The sequence below is a fragment of the Corapipo altera genome, unplaced genomic scaffold (genome assembly GCF_003945725.1).
Source record: "Corapipo altera isolate COAL_440 unplaced genomic scaffold, ASM394572v1 23, whole genome shotgun sequence".
Lineage (NCBI taxonomy): Eukaryota > Metazoa > Chordata > Aves > Passeriformes > Pipridae > Corapipo > Corapipo altera.
In genome coordinates, this window is record NW_020884878.1 from 24,530,266 (window position 1) to 24,554,953 (window position 24,688).

A 24,688-nucleotide genomic window follows, 5' to 3' on the forward strand; every position below is an offset into this window, starting at 1 on the left:
TGACACTAAATTGAAATCCTCAGTGTAGATATTGACCCTTTGTAGAGGTAGAACTTCTTTAAGTGTGCTACTGTGGGGGTGGCCTAAAATTTAGGATTTCTGTTGTTTGCTTTGTTCAAAGTCTTCTTTTAATGTTTAAAAACACCTTGCCCTCCACTGTACTGAAATACCATATACTGGAGTACAAACAACAGCAGGGTCTTTCTTAAAATGAAAAGGTCATCTAGACTACATATTTCTTCCATTCTTCAATTTTTTTCTCTTAATTTGAATAAATATTGACGAAGGGATGAGTAGTCATATATTTCCAAATATCTGATGCCAGTTAAAAAGATAAAGATATGTTCAATTCTGCAAAACCATGCTTAGTATATAAAAGTTAAATCAAAGCAAATCACCTCTTTTAAATATTTGCAGATTTGATGTGTGCTGTAATATATTACAAAGTATTATTTCATACTGTGAAAGTGTATGATAAAATATAGAGTAGGTAATCAAAAAAGCACATCCCCTCCTTTGTATAACAGTGGGAAATATGGGAATATACCAAAATTGTCAGAGAACATAATCATTCTGATTATATGTATGTATCTTTTTTCTGTGTATTCTTTTTAAGATATAAGGAATAGATTAATTTTAATTTTTTAACAAAAACTGTCTTCTAAGAAAAATAAGGCCATCATTCTCTTGTAAAATGATGAAATGGGTATGTAACCTGACGATAATTAGAAGGAAATTCTCTATGCGGCTATGTGTAGAAAAGAGGAATTTCAGGGAGAACAGAATATATAAGTTGATCATTGTTATGGTATTCTAGCTTGTTTGTTGGAGTAACAGTTGTGACTTCTCTACAGAAATATTTTTCCTGTTATCTTTTAGATCATATTAATTGTATTTGGAATAAATAAATGAGTACCCAAATGGTTTAATTCCTCTCTACCAAATGGGGTAGCTGTAGTATAATAGTGCTTATTTGTTATAATGCATATTTTGTGTGCACTGAAAGATTTGCATTTCTTGGTACTTTTGCCTCAAATTTATAGCCATTTTAGGATTGAAGAAAATATATGAGAAAAATGTTGCAATCCTAGACACTTACTGTTATCTTTTGTCATCAAATTTCTCCAAAACTACTGTATTAAATGGGATCTGAAACACATTTAAATGTTTTTATATTTTCTTAAAAGTAATTGTATTATTTTTATAATGAGTAACCATTTTTGATATAGTACATCAATTTCATGCATTTAGTAAAGTATTGGACACTGGACAGTCAGTGTGCCATAGACATCCATCTCAATCAACTCCATCAAGTAATTTTAAATTAAAGATAAATCTGGATTTTAAATATTAGGAATATATTTTAAATTTTCTGGGGAGGAAGTGTAGATATGAGCATTTCTGCATTAAGCTTGAGTACTATATATTTTCAATGGGTTTACAGAAACCTGATGTAAAATGTGATGAAATATATGGAATTCACTATCATGGTAATTATTTTCATTTTTTTGCTGAATGTAGAGAAGGCACTGGTAGGAATACTGAGCTATCACTATATACCCTAAGTACTTATATAATTTATATGCTTACACCCAACCTAGATTATTATGAATGTGTCATTATACCTAAAACAAAAATGCACAGGTTTTCTACTTTTGAGAAGGCTTCTGTCTGTATTCTCAACACCAGAACTGTCCAAAAACTGCTGCTGGAAGTGAAGAAATTCCCAGCTTAGTACTTGACTTGTTTTTTTAAATACAACAATATACATGCTTTCACTTTACCTACATGCTTTGCTAAAAAAATAGATACAGCTATACCATTTTATCTGTTTTCTTGATGCACAAATCATGATTTTTCTGAATATTTTTCTTGTCTCATGACTAGCTCAATTTGTATTGCAGTTACAGCAGTAGCTGTTTCCTTTTATATTTTTTTACCTTTTTTGTTATTTGACACTTGGACAGTTTCCATCTCGTGGAATGTTTTGAAGGTTGAAGAAGCATCTAATGAAGTTACTGATTGCACATTTGAAAAGAAGATTTACAGACTCAGAACATATATATGTTGTAAAAAAGTTTGTGACTCACTTTTGAAAAAGATTTTCTGCTTTTTGATTCTCAGATTGCTTTAATGAGGACTATTTGGATTTGTTTATAGTCTAAAATACAGTCTGTGCCTTCGTAAGTCTAGTTGTAACGTAACTAGTACTGAGAAGAAAATTCTTTTTGTTAGCTTTCTACAGCTCTTGTGTTATTCCCCTTAAAAATTTGATTGTCTATATAGTAACAAGTAGTATATAGTATTTTTCTTCATTGACCAAAAAATTTAACCTTGAAACAACAAAATATCTGTATTTTGCTTTCCTGAAAAGTTATATTAAAATTATGTTTAACAACCACTGTATTTTTGTGCTTATGTATTACAAAAATAAACTAAAATCAAAAGTCCTTGAACCAAATCAAAGTTTCCAAAGCACATATTTAAAACCCTATGAGCTTTGTAGGATAAGTATTCTTTAGAGTAAGTCTAGTGTTTAATTGTTGCATAAGGTTCAAGATTTCAGCTACAAATCCAAAAGTTGTTGTAATTTCTATTTCCCAGTTTTGTCAGGGATAGTTGATAGGACTTCTGCTATTAAAGGATCATCTTCCATTGTGGAATGTAATTTTACCTTTAAGTCCCTCCATGGCAGCTCTGTCTAAACTTGTTTTAATTTCTCTTAATTTACTTTGATATAAATCTTCTACATCACTTTTTCAGTGGATGAACAATTAATAAAATGTACAAATCAAATGCCTTTGGTGGTGTTCATCTAGTTAAGAATGCATAGGACATTAAAAAAGTCCATTTTTCTGTAGCAATAATATTGTAGGTATACTGCTTAAAAACAAAAGTGGCATGCTTTTTCTTTACCACAGCATTAGAGTTTTTCTGATATTCACTAGTTTTCAAAATGAGCTGCAGAGCTTATAAGTTCACACATTCCTAAAAACCTTAGCTCTTTTAGATTTGAGAGAACCAGTTCAAACCAGCTATGCTTGTTAGAGAAGAGACAGCATATGAGATCTTGTAGTCATTATGCAGGCAAAAAAAGCAGAAACATCTAGTTTCAGAAATCTGCAGAGCAGTGACATGGCATTCCATTCAATTTTTTACCAGATATCACAGACTGGAAATGTGAGCTTTGGCTGATACTGCTGGGAAGGAGAGTGCGGCAGGCAGCTGTAATTCCCATCCTGTAAAGGTACTGATGCTTAAAGTCTCTGTAGTCCAAATTAGTACAAAAAATACTAAAATGTTGAATTTGGACCTTAGATCTATATTTCAAAGTTCATTTTCTTCCAACTATTCCTAGGTGTTCTGTGGATACATTTACGACTTTTTGCTTTTTAGATATTAGTAAGGAGAACCTACTCCTTATTTTGGAGTTGCTTGCAGGTTGCTTCCTGAAACACTGTCTGTGGAACACAGTTCTAGTGTTTTCCTAGGGTTTGAATTGAAAAATAGGTTTCTAAAATCAATGATATCCAATTGTTTTAAATTAGGCCATAATTTTATTACATGCACTTGTAAGTTTGATTGCTCTAAAATTAAGCTTTGGAGCATTGACTTTTCTGCCCCAGAAAATGTAGCTCAATTTTGAGTCTCACTGAGTCTTAAAAAAAATAAAAAGCTTTCTGGTTTTAGTGTGATTCTTAAAAGTGTAATGTTTCTGAAAGTTATTTTAGTGCAGGGTGAGCTGCAGACAGTTGTTCCAGTGCACTCATTGGCCGTATATTACCAGCATCAGGTTTGTCTGCAGTACAAAAACTAAATTCGTTTGTGGAATAAGATTTTTTTTTTTTTTGTGGTATATCCTTAAGGAATCATAAAGCCTAGAGAGTAACTGACATTAACATGACTCCATGTACTGTAAAACCCATTCCGTTTTATATATTTTCAGGGAGTATGGAGTGGCACAGGAAGGAAATGGCATATCGCTGGAAAGTTGCTCTAATTCAGCACAGGATTCTTGTGAGAAATTACTTCTAATATTACATCATCCTATTCTGTTTTTCACAGTTGACAGTCTAATTTCTTCATTTTTTATGCCACTTTTGTTCATATCAGTAACCACATTAAAGTACATTTAGCAGATTAAATAGGCTCTCATCAGTGTTAGTAGTGCACATCTGATAGCGTGACAGTTTAGTACTATATATTTTGTCATATTACATTATATGAAGGCTTATGGGTTTGTTAATAAAATTATTTTTCCTATTTAATAAGGCTTGTTAATTTTTAAAATTACATTTCATTGGCTTACATGAGATTCAACAAACAATAAGTCTCAGCTGCGTCCACTACTAATTCTGACAATGATATAAGCAGCACTTCAGTAGGGGAACAAACAGTGAAAAATGAAGAAATGAAAAAAAGGCAATTAAATAGTTACTTCAATTATATAACAAAATTTTTAAATTTCTATTAGTTTTTCTTTTGCTTTAGCTTTCCATCTTTATCTAATTTATGATTGTCTGTAGCTCAAAGGAAAGTACTTTTCTATTTTCCTGTTTTATAATGTCAAAGAGCCCAAAAGATTTTTTTTTTTTTTCATTTTTGTAGGTATTAACTTAAGGTCAGGAGTGACGCTAAAAAAAATTGTATTTTCAGGTATAATAGTAATAGTAATTTTATTCTGTAAAACTACCAGAAATGTAAAAAATTATTAAGATTAGGTTTTCATCATAGATTTAGAAGCATATATATGTAAGAAAAAGATTATCTTCTAATTAGGGAACTGTTTTATGCTTCTGCTTTTGGGATGTTTTAGGTAGTTAGCATTTGTAGATGATTCATTAATTAAGATGAGCATGAAAAACTGTGGCCAGCTTTAAAACCTTGTATTGAACTCTCTCTGCCAAATCATAAATGTAGTGTCAGATGGAAGATATCAAAGCATTTTTTTCTCCTACCTGCAGTCCCCAGAAGAGGCCTTTTTCTGTGTGTTATTTTGTGTTTGGCAAGCATAAGCCTGTAGTTTTTCTGCATTTTTAATGCATTTTCTACAAAGCAATCCCATATACCCAACTGGGTATATGGTGTATATCAATATTGAGTTAGTTGTATCTTCCTTTTATTTGAAGCTCATTCATTCCAGTTTTTGTTCTATTAGTTAGTGGTTTTCTCTTGTTAAAAATGTATGACTACTATTTTGTTCCCTTCCTCTGTTCTTCCTGAACCACATATGTATGCAATTTTTTCACACTCATTTCAGTTACTGAGTATAGCTCTGTAGTCATGATCAACTACAAGAAACTCATCCATTTGTGACTTTGTCTTCATATATCTCATTATTTGGTAGGTTGCCTGCCATCGTCTCACTTTAGTCTGTGTGCCAGAGATTTGCTTCCTAATATTCTTTATTGATATACATAGTCTTACAAACAGATTTGGTCAGGAGTGTATTTTTTTGTTACTTGCAATGATGCACATATCTAGTTTTCCTGTCTGTGATTCCTAGGACATCTTGTCTTGACTGTGCTCATCTTATAGATACTCTACTTAAAACTTAAGTAATTTGAAATCTGATCTCAGTTCTCTTCACAGACACTTCCTTCTTGTTCATTTTTGGTTACTGTGGACAACCTACCCTTTCTTTTCAAGACTATAATTTGTACGTCAATTTGCACAACCAATCTATGACATTCCAGATTGCATGCATCTAAATTTTTCTCTTTGTTTGTAAAAACCTTCAAATGCTTGTTCTTCTTTGCAGGTTACCAAAGTCTTATCTAGGTCCTTAACTTTCATTTCTTCAAAAAGCCACTTTCAAAGTGATTTGACTAAGAACTTTCTCTGATCATACCACTTGAATTTAATTGCTTTCTAATTCTATATCTTGTCTAATGTAAAATATTGTCCCTGCTCATCAGTTTTCTATACTTGAACTCCTTTTCCTAGAAGGAATTTTACTATATTGAACTCACAGCCTTTGTTAATGACTATAATTGCCCCAAATTGTGTGCAATCCCTTGCATGAAGAAAACTCTTCTTAAAAACATTTGAGTTTTTGTATCCCTTTCCAGTCCTGTTCTTAGAATCTGCCTTGATCGTGAAGTTATAAATGCTAAAGACTATAGGTGGACAGATGCTGTACCTTATGGATTATGGGTTAATGACACTTTTCCTTTCCTGATTTCAAAGAGTAATCTGTACAAAATTAAGAACAAATGGAAATTGAAATATCTCTGTAGTTTCTGTCGTTATGTATATGTATTCACTTTTGCTTTAAACACTGATACTTTTCTCCTATTGCTTTAAACATTTTGTTCCATCTCTTTTTCTTCTAGAGTATAGGTCAACATGTTTCCATTAGTATCTGCTGCCATGATGTTCAGTTGTGAGGGAAGAGGAAAGAATCTTGATATGAATATCAGCAGCTATTTATAAAATCAACATTAAGCTAGAATAAACTTCTTAAATTCATCAGTAAAACTGAAGGATGAAAATTTTAATGCAAAAAGATACCGGTTTTTTGCCATTTGCAGAATTCTTTTCCTGTTACTCTAATTGTGTATAAGATTTAGTAAAAAGGATTACTTGATGTATGTAAATATTAAATATTGTTATAGTGTGGTTGTGTAATAGAATGTTTAAGTGCACAGAAATCACATGTTATTTTACATCACTTTTCTAAGGTGTTGCTGATTACGTACAAGAAGTATGCTACTCTTTTGAACGCTATGCTTTGTGGATTTTGAATTTGGCACATTTCACATTTGTAACATTAACTGCCATGTAATTAAATTGTGAAAATAGCTGTTCAGCACATAGCATCAGATGCTTACTCTTCTTCTCTATAATAGATGAAAATTCTCACATTCAAATGTTTTGGGTTTAGGTTTGTTTAGTGTATGAGTCATGTTAATAATACTTCAGATTTAGTGCAGAAACACTTCACTATCTACATCTGAATATCAGGTATATACACATACACACTATATGTATATATACGGCTTTTTTATAGGTTTTGTTTTATAGTTTTATATATCAAAATTTAGTTTGCAAAGTCAAGGTATTTTTATTTTTTATTATTATATATTCTTTACTATATTTTTAGAAACGTAGCAAATTGGAGTTTTCATAGTGTTGAAGTGTTTCAATATACAGTAACCTCTTTTTCCTTCTGCTATGTGACATAATATTTGTTTTATGCTGATTTAATGTCTTCCTTGAGAATACTTTCAAGGACATCTTTGATTAGATTGATCAGACTTAATGAATATGTATATGTATTGGACTAAATTGTAGGCTGCATTTAAAAATAAACTGTCCTATGTGTATCACATCATAGTAGATTGCATTGAAAGAATAGGGCTATCTATTCTGAATGTGAGATCAAGTAACTTTAGTTGAAGTTTATTTTAAAATACTTTTAAGTTTATTTAAAAATATTTTTTGCATTCAATGCCAGTTAAAACTGTATGTTGAAAAGATGAACTTTTAGAAGAAAGGCCTGGACATTAGGGGACAGATGTTTTTAACAGGAGTTAAATAAAATATGTCTGTCTTCTCTGTGAATTCGTTGCTAGTTGATACTAGTTAGCATTTTTGTTACAAAATTAGAGGACGGTACTCATAGAAATGTCTTAGAAGGAATATTTGGCTTTTAGATAGTACCTTAGTAGATTAAAAACTTTTCTAACAGTCTATCTGGTGCAATGTAAGATGCTAGTCATAAGTGTTTAACTGGTAATCATTTTAGTTTAACTGCAAGAGCTCTTCCTTTCTAATACCTTTACTCATCCCACTTCTAAATATTTGAAGTACAAGGGAGCACTATGCTGACAGATGGCATTGTGAAATGACTTTATCAGATTTCTGTAGAGGCTCTGTTTTTTGAATTTGGTTTTCTACCTTTCATTCTTGAAAACCAAGTATGACTTTAAAGACTCAATTGTTAAAAACAAAGAAAGAAAAAAAGTCCTAGCTAAACTAAGGCTTATATACAAATTATGGATTAACTAATTATGAAGGGTACTTTTTTTTTTTAACTAATTCTGCTCTAAACAATATTTCTACAACTTTCAATACGGCTTAATTTATTGATGTTTATTGAGCAAGTCTTTTCAGGATGACCAGGCTAGAATGGTTTCTTAGCTTGCTATTGCTTCAGGATCAACAGAAATAAAAGATAGCAAAAATTTTTTATTAAATCACTTGTTAAAGATCCAGAACACAGAAATCATACCTGCTTTGTGGACACAAAATTTACTCCAGTGTGAAGTCTTGCTGTGAATATAGTTTAAGCAGATATTAAAAACTTGAAATGAAAAATGAAGATGCCAGTTGGTCAAGAACAACTCCGTAGTTGTGAAATGCTCTCTCTGTAAAAATTTTTAAAAATTTGTATTGATAAAATCTCCTACTATTTTATTATTATTTCATTAATAAAACATTATTGAATTACTTTTAATTAATGTATTTTTATTGATTACCATTTTTGAATTTAGTTTCATTTCTGTTTTGGATTGCTACAGAATTGGTAACATAAACAGATTTAGAAGATATGTTTCACAAATATTAGTGAACTGAGATTTTTACAGTAAGCATTTGTGAAATAACAGAAATATTAATAATAATTTTTAGTTTTATTTAATTATCCCATCCAAAGCTACATAACAAAAAATAAAGTGGTTAAAAAATTATATTGTATTTACTTTATAAAAGTCGTATCCTAAGGATAATGCTTGTTTTTGTAGGAGTTTTAAGAGGAGTGAACATGTTTGTTAAGATTATGGAGTTTATAGATTCTTTATTGTAGTTAAGTTAATCAATGCAGCAGGACCACAGAGAATGAACCAATATGACCTAAACAAACTTAGAGAGGTATGTGTGAGAAGGAGAAAATTAATTCATAGGTAAGAAGGTTAACTACAGGAAAATGCTTTTGAAGGAGTTGGCAACACGAGGTTTATCATTTTGAGCAAATGATTTAAACCTAAGCTACCTGATGATAAGCATACAACAATTGCTAATATAAACCAGACTAATGTTTTTATCATTATGTAACGCTGGACAGATGTATTTTGTAAAGATGATAATAAAAGGTTCATAAGCTATTAGATATTGAAAATATAGAAACTACTGATTTTCTACAAACTATTGTAAATTATCTCAAAGATTTGTTATAACTAGGAATTTGATTAGGAATGAGTATTTCCATGAAAAATTTTATCAAATCTTCTCAACTTTAAAATGGAAATGTTGTTTTAGAGTATTCTGTAATTGATGTAAAAATTGTGGGGTTTTTTTGTGGGTTTTGGGGGTTTTTTTTGGTACTTTGGTAAATTAGTAGCTGTAAATAGAATAGAGTATTTTAAATGTTATTAGCAGTGCATTTATATAACTTAATTTTGTCCAGGCTTTTTTTATGACATTGAGATTTTCTTTCAAAGACAGTGTACTTGATATAAACATTACTGAAAAATTAATTCTAAGTATGTATAAATAACTGTCATTTATGGAGTTCATATGAACATATTTTTACTGTAACTGTTTTACAGAACATTGCTTTTACATTCATGTACTTACTTTGTAGTCATTAAACTGAATATTTAATACATTTAAAAGTCTTTTTACACATTTTCTTTTAGTTAACTTCAAGTAGTTATAGAATATTACATTTTGTGTACTCATATTTTGTGGAAGTGTGGTTATATTAGCCTATCTGCTAACATGGCATGGACTTCTAAAAATTTTCATTGTTTCATTAAAAATTTTAACCTTTTTTGTTTTCTTGAAGTATTAAATGTATGTATATTTTACAATACAGTGCCATAGGTAGAACTTCATGTTCACAGTAGCTTCAAAAATTCTTGGTAGTCAGCTGAGAAGAATGTGTCTGTACTGTGTGAGTGGAATAACACTTGGGTTCTCTGTATGCATACTTTACATTCTCTGTCATCTGTTAGAGTTATATCTTGATTCCTCAATTCTGTCTTCTTGTGTAATGACTTAGAAGACATAACGTCTGTCCTGATCAATTTTGCAATGACCTTATACTGATTAATGAAATCTGACGTTCAGAATAATTATCCCTTAAATTACACTTCATATATTGAGTAATTTTTTTAACACAAAGTCTGACAATGTGTAAAATACAAATTGTATTTCAATAATAGCTTACTCAATTAATGATTGCTGCTTTCCTAGCCATAGATGAGGAAAAAACTTCATGTTCAGGAAAGACAGTACCACATGTTGAACTTGAATGTCTGTATTGCATATGTGTCAATAAAGGTATATACGTATGCAGATTGTGTTCTGCTGAAATCTCTGATTAAGGTCTTCTGCATTAGTATGACTTTTTGAAGATTTTCATCCTCAGAAATACACACATTACAAGCCCATTTGTGACAGAGTGAAATGTATACAAAGGTGACAGAAACTCTATTTAGTACTGCAAAAGAACCATCGCATCCTTTAATTTATTTTTGGATCTTAATTCATGAAACTTTTTGTTCTTATATTAGAAGAGAGATTGAATCAGTCCGTTTCCTGTGCCTTCATAATTTTGCAGATATCTGACATTTAGCTCAAACAATTTCCTGATTTTGAGGAGTGTAAGCTTACATTAATTCTTGTATTAGAAACCAGCCTATGGCTTTAACTGTCTCTTCTGAATCTTTTCCATTTCTAATGCTTCATTCAGAGTTAAAGGGACTACAGTTGAATACAGTTGAAAACAGTTGAAACATGCAAATCTTTTATGTTGTCATATGCTGTGTCACACTCTTTTCTGGTTTATATTCCTTTCTTAGAAATTCCTAACATTTTATTTTCTCTTTGACTATTAACGCTGAGTCAACATTTTTATGGATATTATAATCCAAAATTCCACACTTCAGTGTGTGAGTCCATTATTTGATGTGTGAAGTTAGAATTGTTTTGTCTCCTTTGTACATCACATTTGTGTACATGGAATGTCATTTGCTATTCTTTTACACAGTCACTTCATTCTGAGACCATTCCGTGGTTCTTTACTATGACACATATCCTTATTGCCTAAGAATCATCATCCCAATGACAGAATCTTCAGCACTGGTGTCTGCTCCCATTGTCAGATCTCTGACTGCATATGCCTATGTAACACTATGTGTGATCTCTCTCCATTGTGCAAATGGATTGTTTACTCTTCCCTCTTCATTAATTTTTCCATGTAAGGGCATTTATTCTTATTCTGTAGCAGTTTCTGTTTCCTAATAACCTTTTGGAAAGGACATTTTTGAAAACTGTTTAGAAAGGAGGCAGTAATCTACCATTACATCATTGAATATTCAATTTTTAGAAAATAATTTAGAATATGTGTCCAGAAATGTATGATGTATTCTTCATATATCTGCATTGTGGTGCAGCTTTGTCTTCTAATCTGTGACCAGTGTGCTACTACTACATAGTATAAAAGTCTATAGTCAGAAATGGTTTGTGGTTTTGTTTATCTTACATGATTCTTACCCTGTTGCTACAGTGCATATTATCTTCAAATCTAACAAAATTTCTTCAGTTTCTACATAATAATCATTAATTCTATACTAGAATCACTCCTATAAGTGTTGCATTTCTTTTTATGATCTCATCTTTCCTGGTAATTATTCTACAAAAGCTACTTAAGGGGCAATATGGTAAACATAGTTCTGTATAATATCAAAGAAAACTTACATTAAAAAGTTTAACTTTTTAAATCTCACTACTGAAGGAAAGTACAGAAATGCTTCTAGATTATATCATAAAGCCTGTAAAATTAAAGCTTTCTTTTGTGCATAAGGGTAAATATTCTTTTTATAGTATCCATTATAGGTAATACAATGATGTTTAAAAATACTTTTTGTGCATCCAGCAAGACAATTGTTATTTTTACTGTTTGCAACTAAATTTATCCTGACTTTTTAAAAAATTTTCTCCTTTTTTTAATGCTATACGATTTATTTATTAATATATGCTAATTAGAAAACTTGTTTGTCTTGTAGTTCAGATTTTTTTATAGCTTTTTATTATGTTACTGTAGCTGTAGCTTATTGAAACTATGCATCTAGACTCTTAAGTATTGTTTGTTTACATTTTGTAATATTGTGTATATATGATGAATTTACCAAAATAAAACTTTGTATTTGGGCAATAGCATACAGTCTAGAATATTCTACTTTTTCTAACATACACCTGCCATGCCAATGTTTCTTTATACTGTATTTTCACATTGAGGAAATACTTCATTGATACTGACAACCAGGTTTATTAACAGAAAAGCTACAGTTTATTTATAATCTGTAGTTGCTTTTAAAGTAGCTTAGATTCCATGCATTACCTTGCACTTGTTTACACTGAGTTTTGTCTTTGTTACCTAATTAAATGATACACATGTCCTTCTTCACAGCACTCTTCTAAAAACCAGGAGATGTCAAAACATTAAACATTAGTCCTGCATAATCTTCAACATTATATTTGCACATCTGAAAAAAGAAGATTGATAGCCTGAGTTCCTAGTAATAATCAGTTTCACTTTAACAGATCACATTTGTGTGATCTCTTATGATTTATGAGAACCTGGTATGATCTATGAGGAAAATCTTTGCACTGGAGATGAGGGAGAGGTTGTGTCAGAATATGGCAAGAAAGACTGCTGCAGTACATTGAATTTCCTTTAGAAAAAGTGGGAATGATGGCACAACAAAAACTAGATGCATGCAAGAACAAAATTAAAAACAGTTAAAGCAGTTAAAAAAAACTGTGAACCAGAATTATAGAGTAATTTGGTTTGGGAGGGGTGTCAGAAGAACTCTAGTCTAAATTCCTTCTTCAGGCAGGGTCAGGTGTGCAGGCAGGCCAGATTACTGGCTTTGTGCCACTGTGCAGCTTCTCTGCAACCTGTTCCAGTGTAAGACAGTCCTTATGGTGAAAAGGTTTTACCTTAAGTCTAATTTGAAGCACTCATTTAAGTGATGTCTGTGATCTGTTGTCCTCCCACCATACATCACTGGAAAGAGTATAAGTCAGTCTCCTTGATGAATTTATAGCTATTAAGGAGCTACTTTTGGGTCTTTCTTAAGCTGCCTGTTCTCCAGGCTTGATGAAAGAGGCCACGTTGCCTCAACTTCCCCTTGTAAGGGCAGGTACTCCATGACCTTAACTATCTTGGCAACACAGCAATGAACTTCCTTTAGTTTATCAACATCTTACTTGACATGGAGGACCCAAACCTCAACCCAGTACTCTAAAAGCAGTCTAAGAGGTGCCAGATAAAGAGGGATAATCACTTTCATAACTCTATTCCAGACCTTTTCCTTTGTCAGTATAGTTCATCTGAAGCACAAAGAGCATTGGCTAAGCCAAAAATAGGGCATATTGAAATATTTTTGTTAATTCATAAATCTAAATTTTGTTGTTTCTAACACTTTAAAAATTAAAGAATCAGGTGTCTACCCAAGATGCATGTCTGTGAATGTCTGTGAGGGAAGTGTCACCACAAAATATTGGAAGGAAAATTCTAAATGTAAAATGAAAGAGAATACAGGGAAATTTAAAAACTTGTCAGTTTTAATAAAACCTGTGTATCCTGTCCAATCAGTGTAGACAAATGCTTGATTATATGCCTTGAATTTCTTGCTCTGTTATTTCTTGTCAGTTCAAATGAGTTCTTAGATATTTGCAAAGTTACTGCTTATTTATTACCGTATTAGGCTATATTGGGGAACTAGGATGAAACTCTTGTTCAGACTGAGTGAACTCTGACTCATGTTCATAATAGCTGTGGCTGTATCTTCTTCTTTTTTTTTTTTTAGTGTGTGTATGCATTGAAGAAATAGACCACTTATTTTAATGCCAGCACTACTACTTCATCTCAAATTTACTTCTATTACTGATATTTCTAGTCCTTCATCCAAGTGTCAGCTCCTGGGTTTTTTTGGATCTTATTCTTTCTGTGTGCAGGTAATTCTCAGTGGTATCTACATGCAAAAACCTTTAATGCTTTTACTTTTTCTTGTCTACTAATGTTTGTCTTTTGGGTATTGTTAGTAATCTTTAGAAGAAGCAGACTATCTCTTCTTATACTCTTATAGCACATAGTGTGGTGGTTTCTTTTCTAAACAGAGATTCTGGTTCTGAAAATGAGTAGTAATTAATCAGAATTGTTGATTAGCACTGGTGTAACAAAAGGTGTTACCACAGTGGTAGAGGCAGCATATTAATGCATTAGAGGAACATTACAGTGTTTTATATAGAGATACTCCAGCAGTCATAGTTGTATGAATCAGAAAATTATAACTGCTTTCTGGGAGGGAATGAGGTATCTACAATTTTCATTTAGGAAGAAATTTCAGTGTTGATATTTGTTATTTGATGCTTAACAGAAATATTTGATTTTTACTGTATTTTTTAGTTTTGTGCTGCTCCACAATTTTCTTAAAAAATTCATTGCTTCTTTTAGTATCTGTCTGGATACAATAGATGATCACTTTTTTTTTCGTGTCAACAAAGAATGCCTATTTCATTTATTATATCCAAAGGATGTGTTCAGACTTCAGATGTAAACAAAAACAAATGTCAATGGTGTAGGAGATGCAATGCTGCAATGATAAGAAAAGTAATGAATGGGAACATAATGGTCATAGTTTAAAAGCCTTTTTGGGAAGAAAGGAAAAGTTTTCTATGCCTTCAAATTAATTATTAAATAGGATTATTTTAATTTTTTGATAACATAGTTTTCAGAAGTCTTAATTTTCATACCAGATGGCATTCCAAAATGGAAAGGAAACCTATAATCCAAAGGAATATGATGCAATGGTAGCACTGGGGGAGAGAATGAATCAATTATGGAGATCTTGTGCATAATTTATTACAGTATTGAATGCCCATTTTAAGACTTAAAGAAAAAAATATATTGGGGTGATAAAATATAAGGAATTGCCATCTTTCCTTGAGAATAGTAATAGTGATCCCTAATGAAAGTTCCCAAGGAAAGAGTTAAAATAATCAAGGCCACAGAACTTTAAGCTGATTACTGTATGTATTATTTCATAAAGGCATAACCTGCATACGTGAACAAAAATAACACCAAGAATTTCAATATCATAGTAAATTGCTGAGATAATCCCCTTTACAGTTATAAAAAGGAAAGGAGGGGTTGGAGAGAAAAAGTTTATGTCTTTGGCTGTGTCTCTGCAAATTTGAGCATGCAAGTGTGTCCTTGAGCACTGAAGCGTGTGTGGCTCTGCTACTGGAACTGGTGCTTTTTCCTGTGACAGAGCATTCTGTTCCATCACCAACTACCCTTGAATAATTTATGGCATGGCTAAGCTGTCAGGACATTAAAAGAGTTTTATCCAGTAGCCAATTTGAATGTGACAAATCCTCTCCTTCCTGGCTGGGGTCCCCAGGAAGGACATAGACTTGTTGAAGAAAGTCCGGAGCAGGGCCAAAAGATGATTAGAGGACTGGAACACTTCTCCTATAAGGAAAGGCTGAGAGAGTTGGGGTTCTTCAGCCTGGGTAAGAGAAGGCTCAAGGGTGACCTTATTGTGCACTTTCAGTACCTAAATGTGGCTACAAGAGAGGTGGAAAGGTACTGTTTGCAAGAGTGACAGGACAAGGGGGAATGGCCTCAAACTGAAAGAGGATAGGTTGAGATTGGATATTAGGAAGAAATTCTTTACTGTGGGAATGGTGACACACTGGAACAAGTTGCCCAGAGAAGCAATTGATTCCCCATCCCTGGAAGTAGTCAAGGCCAGGTTGGATGGGGCTTTGTGTCCTTGCCCATGGCAGGAGGCTTGGAACTAGATGATCTTTAAAGTCCCTTCTGACCCAAACATTCTATGATTCTTTGTCATCTGGCTTTTTTTAACTGAGAACAACTAACTAACAGGGAAGGTTGGTCCTTGACAGATGATCTTGCTGATTAAGAATTGTTGTAATTGAGGGTATGGCCTTCATATTTACAAATTCTGTCTAACAGAGATTTTTTTATCTCTGTTTATCAGTTCTGAAGAGGGAATAGGTTGGGTGTATATGTAGTTAAATTTTTCACTATTCTGTCATCCGATTTATGGATGGCAGATACACTAGAAAAAATTTCTCTCCTTAGTTTATGTAGTTGTTTCCATGGCTGATAGAATATTTATTGGCATCTCCTCTTTAATGGAGGAGCATATCGGGTGTGATTCTGAACAAGTCCATGATAGGTTTAGGAACTTTACTGTTCCAGATCTCATGAGCATTTTTATGGTTTGGTTCTCACTGTTAGCAGCTTTGAAAGGTGCTGTTGGTGGTGAGGTACACTGTCTGAATTCTCAAGAGGGTGGTAGTGTTGTTCTCTTGTATGAAAACTCTTTCTGATGTCCATATAAGTTCTACCTGTTTGTTTTAATGTAGTCCAAGTGACAATGTTTACCAGAGCCCATCACAAACTGAAAGAAAGTGTTTGTGAACCACAAATGTTTGTGACCATAAATGTCGGAAATATTCTATGTTTGTTTCTTGCCTTATGATTATTTTGGTCAAAACAACTTTTCCATAGCCAATCTAAACTGATTTTTCCACCATCTGTTTGTCTTTGGAGTGTTTCTTTTCCCGTTTGATGCCTTTGGACTCCCAGGAGTGGAGCCAGTTTGCTAGAGTCCCTGTAAGCATTTTCTTCTTAGAATTCTGTTGTCACATTTTCAGAGGACTTTTCAACAGTAATTTCCATACTTAAAGTCTGGTTCTGGTGTTTGTTTGGTTTATTGGTTTGTTTTTGTTTTTTTTTTAACCACAGAAAAATCCTATTGTTATTGTTTATTAAAATCATCCTTATAGACATGACGTTCTCACCTGGGAGCCAGTAAGTCTTAAATAATAACTTACTTATCTTGCTCACTGCTACATAAGATCCTTTTCAAGGTTTATACCTTAAGTAGCAACTTTGATTTTCCATGGATTTTGGAAACTTATAAATGCACTTTTGAAAAAAATTAAAATCTTACTTTGTTAGAGTAACCTTTGTAATTCAGCAAAATGAAGTTTGTCCTCTTTCTAGTTGCATTGGTGCTCATAGACAATAACTTTTTCCACCCTTCAGAAACATCCATGCAGGGAAGCTAAATCTATTTTTATGTATACGAGACTTGAGAAATGATGGCACTACATTTTCTGTTGTCACTGCTGTTTCTCTCTAAAGAGAAAATGAATGCCACACACTGCTTTCAGTTTTTTGAGTGGTCTTTTATTGAAAATGAGCTGGAACAAATCCTCTGCTGGAGCAAATCCTTTGTCAGAACAAATAGTGGGTATGCTGGCATCAGATTTGTCTTCTGTATTCCCAACATTTTAAAAAACAGCTGAAACAAGATGCAGAATGTCTTCAATCTGCTTGTCCTTTAAGAGGAACTTCAAATCATTCACTACACTACATGCAACAGTTTGTGAATTTTCCAGTACATGCCATACTGTAATGATATCTGCAATCTCAATAGCGATTTCCAGACCTTGTATTTATGGAGACATAACAATCGTGGTAACATTAAGCTCATTTGTCTCAGTGAAATCCATGAGCTTCATTTTTCCCAATGACTTGACAAACATCAGGTTCTGAAACTGAAGAATCATTAGAGCACATAATCTTCTAAACTTGAGCCCTCCAATACTAAAAATAATGTAGACGTAATTTAAAGCTGTACTATATATATAACTACTAACAGGAGTTGCTTAGGGACATTCAGTAATTTTTGTCTAGATAAGTTGGATTTTCCATTAAGTAAAAAAAAGACAGGTTCATTTTAGTGGCATGATGACTTCTGAAGTGTAAACATTAGCATGTGGACAGGGCAAAAGAGATTGTCAGGACTGAAGAAAAAAGCTGTCACAATATTTTTCAGTTCTATAAAAATATTAAATGATTCTCTGCTCAAAATTGAAGTGGTTTATCATTCATACCTAACCCTTGCTTAGTTTTGAATACCACAATTCTCCACGTATGAACCTTTCATGAGGTCCTTTAAAATACAATATATGTGTATCTGGGCTAGTATTATATAGTCTCATTTTCTCTTTTTGTGTAGAAATTCCTCTGATGATACATCTAAATAATATTTTTTAAACATTGCCTCCTACCTGTTTTTGAGGGGTGGAGTGTGGAGTATTGTTCTGGAATTTTAGACTCTTTTCTAAATTAACATTTATACTCAGAATCATGCTATTCTATTCTAATCTAAACCTGTAGTAGGTGAACAAGAAGAGAAATACCACCCTATGAGTCTATGTGCTGTGGCAGATGCTTTCTGTAAGCTAAAGCATTATTTTTCTAAGAAAACTTTCTCTCCCCTAAATGCTTTCTCCTACCAGTATTCAGTTTTTAGTGTGGAAATCTGTATGGAACTTGCTACCATTTCTAGTGTGTTGTGTACTAAGAACACTGAGTGAGAGATGATATGAAAGAGAATTATATGGTCTGTTTTATCCTGAAACCTAAATATTGATCTGGACTTCTTTTAATTTTCAGTGTCTTATGAACACGTATCATGTTCTTGTTTCTAAACACGAAATGTCTGGTTTACGCATTGTAGTGTTTTCATTCGAGGCAGTGAAATATGTTTAAGTCAGGAGAACAACTAATGAGAGATTACAAGGTAGGCTTTTAAACCACTGTACTGATCTGTATTTATATGCATAATAATATCCTGAAAAGAAATTGAGAAGAAACTCAAGGTCTAAGATATTATCTTTTGCTATTTTTTCCTATTGCTAGTAACTTATTCTTTGTCTATGTAGTACATTTAGGAATCCTTGGGCTCTACAACAGGATACTTCAGCATACTACAACTTTTTATAGAAAAAAGTATAATAACCATTGTGTACAGAAGTTGAATGCTAAGGAATTCCTTAAGTTTCTGCGTTCACATTTTCCTTATTGTTAATTTATCTTTATTGTCCTATTGAAAAATAGTACTGCAAATGAAAACTTGTCATTATTGACAAGTCATAAATGAGTTAATGCCCTCCCCAACTGATTATTTGCCACTTGGAGATGTTGCCTTTGCTCATTTCATGTGCTCATCTTCTGTTTACGTTTAAGATACTAAAGCACTGAAGTGCCCAAGTATCTCTTAGTTGTGATTTCCTATGGTTAGTTGTATGGGAGGAAATCCTGAGAGGTATCAAGAAAACTGCCACTTTCAGATTATTTTTTTGTATGTATTTTTATTACTGTAATAGGTATATCTAGGCAGAGTCCTGGTGAAACAAGGGCTCTAAATATTTGTCAGCAACTAGTGCAAGAAAATCCCAGTGGGGTTGTAGAATTGGTGTTTATTGTAAACTACTACTTTAATTTAAAGAAAATTTACTTTGAGATGTCATCTTGAACTTAAGCATAGAACTTTAATTGTATTGAGGACTGAAGTCTTATGCAGGATTTTTGACTTGAAGAATATGTGCTGCTTATGTATGATTGTTCTTTCTTTGCCTTAGGAAAGACAATATTCCTCTGTGGTTTGCAATAAAATGTTTGTGAATGAGAAACTCATATTTCCAATAGATGACGATGTTTTCCTATAAACAAAATTCAGTGCAAAACCGAAACAAATTGTCTAGTGGAAACCAAAAAAATTACTTTAGGGATAATAGTCAGAGTAATAATATTAAAACAGTTTGTTCATATTGCTGTGTTTGCAATATTGATTTTGTTTTTTAAATGGCTATATTGTCAGCATTGTTGGAGATTAAATACTAAAAGTTAATTGTGTAATTCATTCTGTTTTCTAACACTGTTTCCTACTTTGTAACAGAGCACTGTAGTTGTTAGTTTAAACTCTGCCACTCAGCGTAGGCTGACCTTAACATTCTTACTGGTCTGCTTTTCTGGCTACTGGCTGCAGTGATTATTTGCAAGCACAATCTCATAGAAGAGAACACTTAAAGAGGAATTTTCTCTAAAAATCTGTATGTTTGATAATGATTTTCTTTCAGATAACATAGTTGGCATTATGTTTTTAGAAAGATAAATTCTTAAAAGAAAATACCTCAAGACCATAAAATACCTAGAGAAATGTTTCTAGTAGAATTTTTCTCCAAGTTTGTTTGCTTCACTTTTTTCTGAATAATCTTTTTATAAAAACAGAATCAACTGTTCTTTATAGCAAAATTAAATGTATTTTTCTGTGTTGCAGATAGTCAGGCTGCAAATTAGTTTGAAAGATAAAGTAATTTGGACTCATGTTTTCCATTTGAACTACTGTCAGTGAAAAGATTTATGTTTCTCCATCTTTGATTATATTCTTAAAAATAATTGTTGAAAATTCTCTGTGTCTATGGCTTTTAGAAGAACCTCAACTAGAATATGTTGTTTTAACTTATAAAAACCCAAACTTTGAGTGGCTTTTATGAATAGTCATTTAATATAATGTTTCATATTTTATGAAACCATATAAATATTTTTAGATCTACGTTTGTAGCTTTCTTGTAGATCAAAGCACTTGGCATAAGCCAAAACCTGTTAAAATTTGTTTCTCTTTATGGTATAAATTAAAACTGTGGTTTGACCTAAGTCTGATTTATTGCTTTACTTGGCCCTGCATCAGGCTGATTGTGGTTTTCCATTCCTGTTTCCAATAGTCTTCATGTGTTTTGATTTCAAATCCTTCCACAGCAGCTTTATCTGGATAGTAAACACTTTCTCTGGTAGGTTTTCATTGTAACAGAGATACCAGGCTCTTTTTTTTTTTTTTTTTTAATTTTTTTTTGTGCAAATTAAACTGAGATGTATCTATGCATGCAAAATGATGAATCTGTGTATTATACTTTAGAATTTGACTTTATATGCTAAAGTAACCTTTTATTTAGTGAAGTCGTTTTCAAGATCAAATAAATATAGGAAGAATCTGCAATTAGAATCATGGTCAAAGTTTCCTATGGATAAATCTTTTCTTTATTGATGACAAAGGGTGAAAGGAAGAGTGCTTCTTTGTTTCTTTTATGTAAATTTCAACCCTGCCTGTTAATGAATGTTTCATTTATGATCAGCTTTAAAATGTGTAATCATTAGCTGATTTCATTTTTTCACCTGATCTTATCGATACCATATTTAAATAGTGATTGTGAATATTTCCTCCTTCCAACACTGGTAGACCTTGTAATCAGAAAAAACTCTTGATTTCCTTTGAAAAAATTAAAAAAAACCCTATTACAATTTTATATATATGTGTGTGTATATATCTATGTATGTGTATGTATGTGTCTTTGTAAGTGAGAACATCCCTAGTAAGTATGATCATTCAGTATGCTTTTCCAATTTTACACTTGTTTTGTATTTTTTTACTAACAGACGGTTTTATCGAGCCTCTTAGGCAAGATGTTTATCATGGGTATATACTATTTAATAAAGAAATTATTAAGTTACCTCTAAGAGGGAAGGTTATCCTGGTATATGAGCTGGTTTTATTTTACAGTAGTTCTGACTCACCCACTGATTTCGTTATAAAAGAAGCTGCAAGGGTTAAATGAGTTGCTTCACAGTAGGAATAAATAATATAAAGGTATCACACAAACACTTCCAACACAAGTACAGACAAAAAAATTTGTACTGCACTAAATTAAGAGGCATTTAATTTAAACTTAATCTGTTAGGACAGTGGTTGTGGGTTTTATATCTGGTTTTGTTATTAAGTGTGGTGATTAACAGTCCGTAGTTAGACATACTGTTTAATGCAGAATCCACTGAACTCATTAGAAGAGTTCTGTTTTGGATTATGCCTTTAGCAGTGCTTATCCATCCAAACATCCCTTACGATTTAATCTAAGTGGAGAAATGCTGATGTTTAGGGCTTTGTTGACACAAATCAATAACAAGAGGCTCTGGAGCAAGCGTACTGTTTTATGAAAATATCTTGTACTGCTTATTCATACAGCTCTAGTCCCAACTAGAGCAGTACACCCCAAAGACAGTTTTGATAAAATCAGTTGCACTGAATTCTCAATTTAAATTGTAAGCGAAATACAGGTTAATGATTGTGGAGTAGCTGGGAAGAAGGGACACTAAGAGTTGAAAATTATGGTAACCCATATTTAATACAAGTCAAGATGTTAATTTTGTGTCTTTTAACTGTAAGTTAAAAGCATAAAAAGACAAAATCAGAAGGAATGTACAGGTGCTTATGGGATAAGCAAATTAGTGAGTGTTCATGATTGAAAGCAAAAGGCAAGGGTGGTAATGCAAAACAAAATACATGGTGAAAATATTTCATTTGGTCCAGTAAAGAAAAGGAAGGAAACTACCACAGAAGAATTAAACTTAAGAAGAGAAGATTGGGAAAGGATTAAGAATAAGAAACTAAAGAAGTAGAGACAGCTTTTGAATGGATGTAAAAGTGGCAAAGTTGCAGAATAAAAGCTAAACAAAATGAGGCAGCTGATTCAGAAATATAGCAAGGGAATGTGGACTTTCAAAATTATTTTGATTGAATACATTAGGAAGAAAACATTGCAAATTTGAGATGTTACACAGAAATATTGAAATGTAAATGCATTCTGGATATGTGAGTTCAAGATTTATCCACAGTATTCATTTACTTAGAAGAATAGAAATTAAAAAAGCAAGAAGAAGTAGTTAAATTTTATTTTAAATAATATGTCAGTGTACAGTTAATCAATTTATAACAAATTCATTTGAGAAGTGACTGATGCATTTTTGTTATGGAAAAATAATTCCAGTGAGCTGAAAGCTCCATTACAGGGACTTTCTTACTTGACTTACTTAAATAAAGTAAATGAACTTTTGGGGTTCTTTTTATTCCCTAGTTTTTGCTCTTGTGTTCCTCCCTCCCCTCTTCCCCCTCCCCTTCCCCTCAGATACTATAATATATTTAAAAGGCAATTGCAATTACAGTAAGGTTAGTGCTTGTACAAGTGATGGGCATTTTTTGAAGCATTCACCTTTAAATTAATTAACCAAGTAGCTCATTCTGAAACTAAGAAGGTCTGATTAAAAAAAAAAAAAAGAAAGGCCTCATTGAAATAAGCAGCCTGCCGTAGGTGACCCTGCTTTTGGGGGAACGTTTGGACTACAACCGTGCTGTGAGTCTGTGAAATACATACATGATGTGAGAAACAAAATACTATAAATAGAAACAGATGTATGAAGAACGTCTGATTACAACACAGTGTTTAGGAGTTACACAGTAATTACAAGTTCTGTAGTCCTGTGTATTTTGAATTTGTTTTGGTATTTTTTTCACCTTGGAGTTGGAGCTTGCACACCTTTCCCCTTTTTTTTACCCCTTCAAATTGAATCAAATCAAGTTTAGTGGGAGGATTCATTTGAATAACATGTACTCATGTAAGTAAATACTTGAAAGACTAATGATACTAATTAGGTATTGTAGCCTTGCCAATATTATTTCTTCACTGCTGGAAGCAATGGTATTTTTTCCTAATTTTTATCGCAGTTTTGTACTTGTTGTTTCCATGGTGATTTTTTTCTTACACTGTGCTTCAAAGGAACCAGAGTGATTCTGTGAGGGTTTTTTAAATTATTTATTTAAGTGTGTGAAAACCTAACTGAATATACAATTTTCTGTAAAAATTCTCTAATAATTCTCTCAAATGTTAGTGCAAATGTAGCTTTTAACTATTAAGGCATTATAATTTTGTCTGCCTACTTTTTTAGCAATCGTCCAGCTTTTATTCTGTCTTTCATGTTCAGTATATTTTACAAAAATTGTCTTTATCTACTTATTCTACAATATTCCTAAATTGCATTCTAAACTATCAGAATAATTTAGAGCTGTTGAAGACAATCTGCAAATGCTTGCAGTCATCTCTAATAATCTGATTTCCCCACAAATCAGGCTAAGTGCAATATTGAGCATGCACAATAAGTTAGAATTTATGACTTTTTTTCTGCAGTTCTAAAAGGCTAGTATTCCACCTACTGTTAAGAATCAGACTCAGGCATACTCTGTTAAAATTACATATTCCTAGTGCATGACTGGAATACGCCCGCAAACCAGAGTTCTTCTACTGTGCTATTGCAAGAGCTTTCTTGAACATTTTATCTTTTCAAGTAAGATTTTTTTAATGATGCAGTATGGATGAGGTTCACTCCACCCCAGTAATAGATAGGGTAACAAATAATCCTTATAGCTTTCTTCTCTTTCAGGTAGGTGGGACATTGAGTGAGTTCAAGTGGGGTTGGTTAGAATAGTAATTAACACTTCATCCTTCTGTAGAGAGAAACATAAAGAACATGTAAATTAAAGAACTGAAACTGAGGGGTTTGTCCCTAGAGGCTTAATGGTGTGGTTTCATGGTCCTCTGACATTAATTTAAATGTCACTGCCAAAAAGGTAGTCTTGCCCGAAGCCATACATTTCAGTCCTTTCTTGGCATCAGCAGTAGCATCTGTCCAGCTTTGCAGCAGGTCTCATCAGCTCACTCATCCATTTGAAAATGATTTTTTTTTAAGGGCGTTAGGAGGATTAGTTTTCAAGCTGATCACTGTGCTTATTTAATTCATTTTACAGGCAGAGGAATACTTGTGCTGGTGTAAAAGATGTAGGCAAAACACCTGGTATGTCAGGAGGAAGGAGGTGTGTTCCTCGTTTAGATGAGTGGATTACTGACCCACTTTGTCTCTAGTTACTTGTCTTTGCCTCCTGGGAAATACTTTATTCTCACA

The 24,688-nt window shown here is 32.5% G+C and overlaps 1 protein-coding gene across 4 annotated transcripts in view; it reads left to right on the forward strand.

Moving 5' to 3' along the window:
- Positions 1-24,688, forward strand: part of NOVA1 (NOVA alternative splicing regulator 1) — a 145,317-nt gene that overhangs the window by 54,451 nt on the left and 66,178 nt on the right. The window contains exon 2 of one of the 4 annotated variants that reach the window (XM_027638191.1): positions 3,163-3,247. The exons of the other annotated variants lie outside the window; for them this stretch is intronic. The gene's annotated coding sequence lies outside the window, so the exon portion shown is untranslated. The remainder of the gene's footprint in view (positions 1-3,162; positions 3,248-24,688) is intronic. 4 annotated transcript variants of the gene reach the window in all.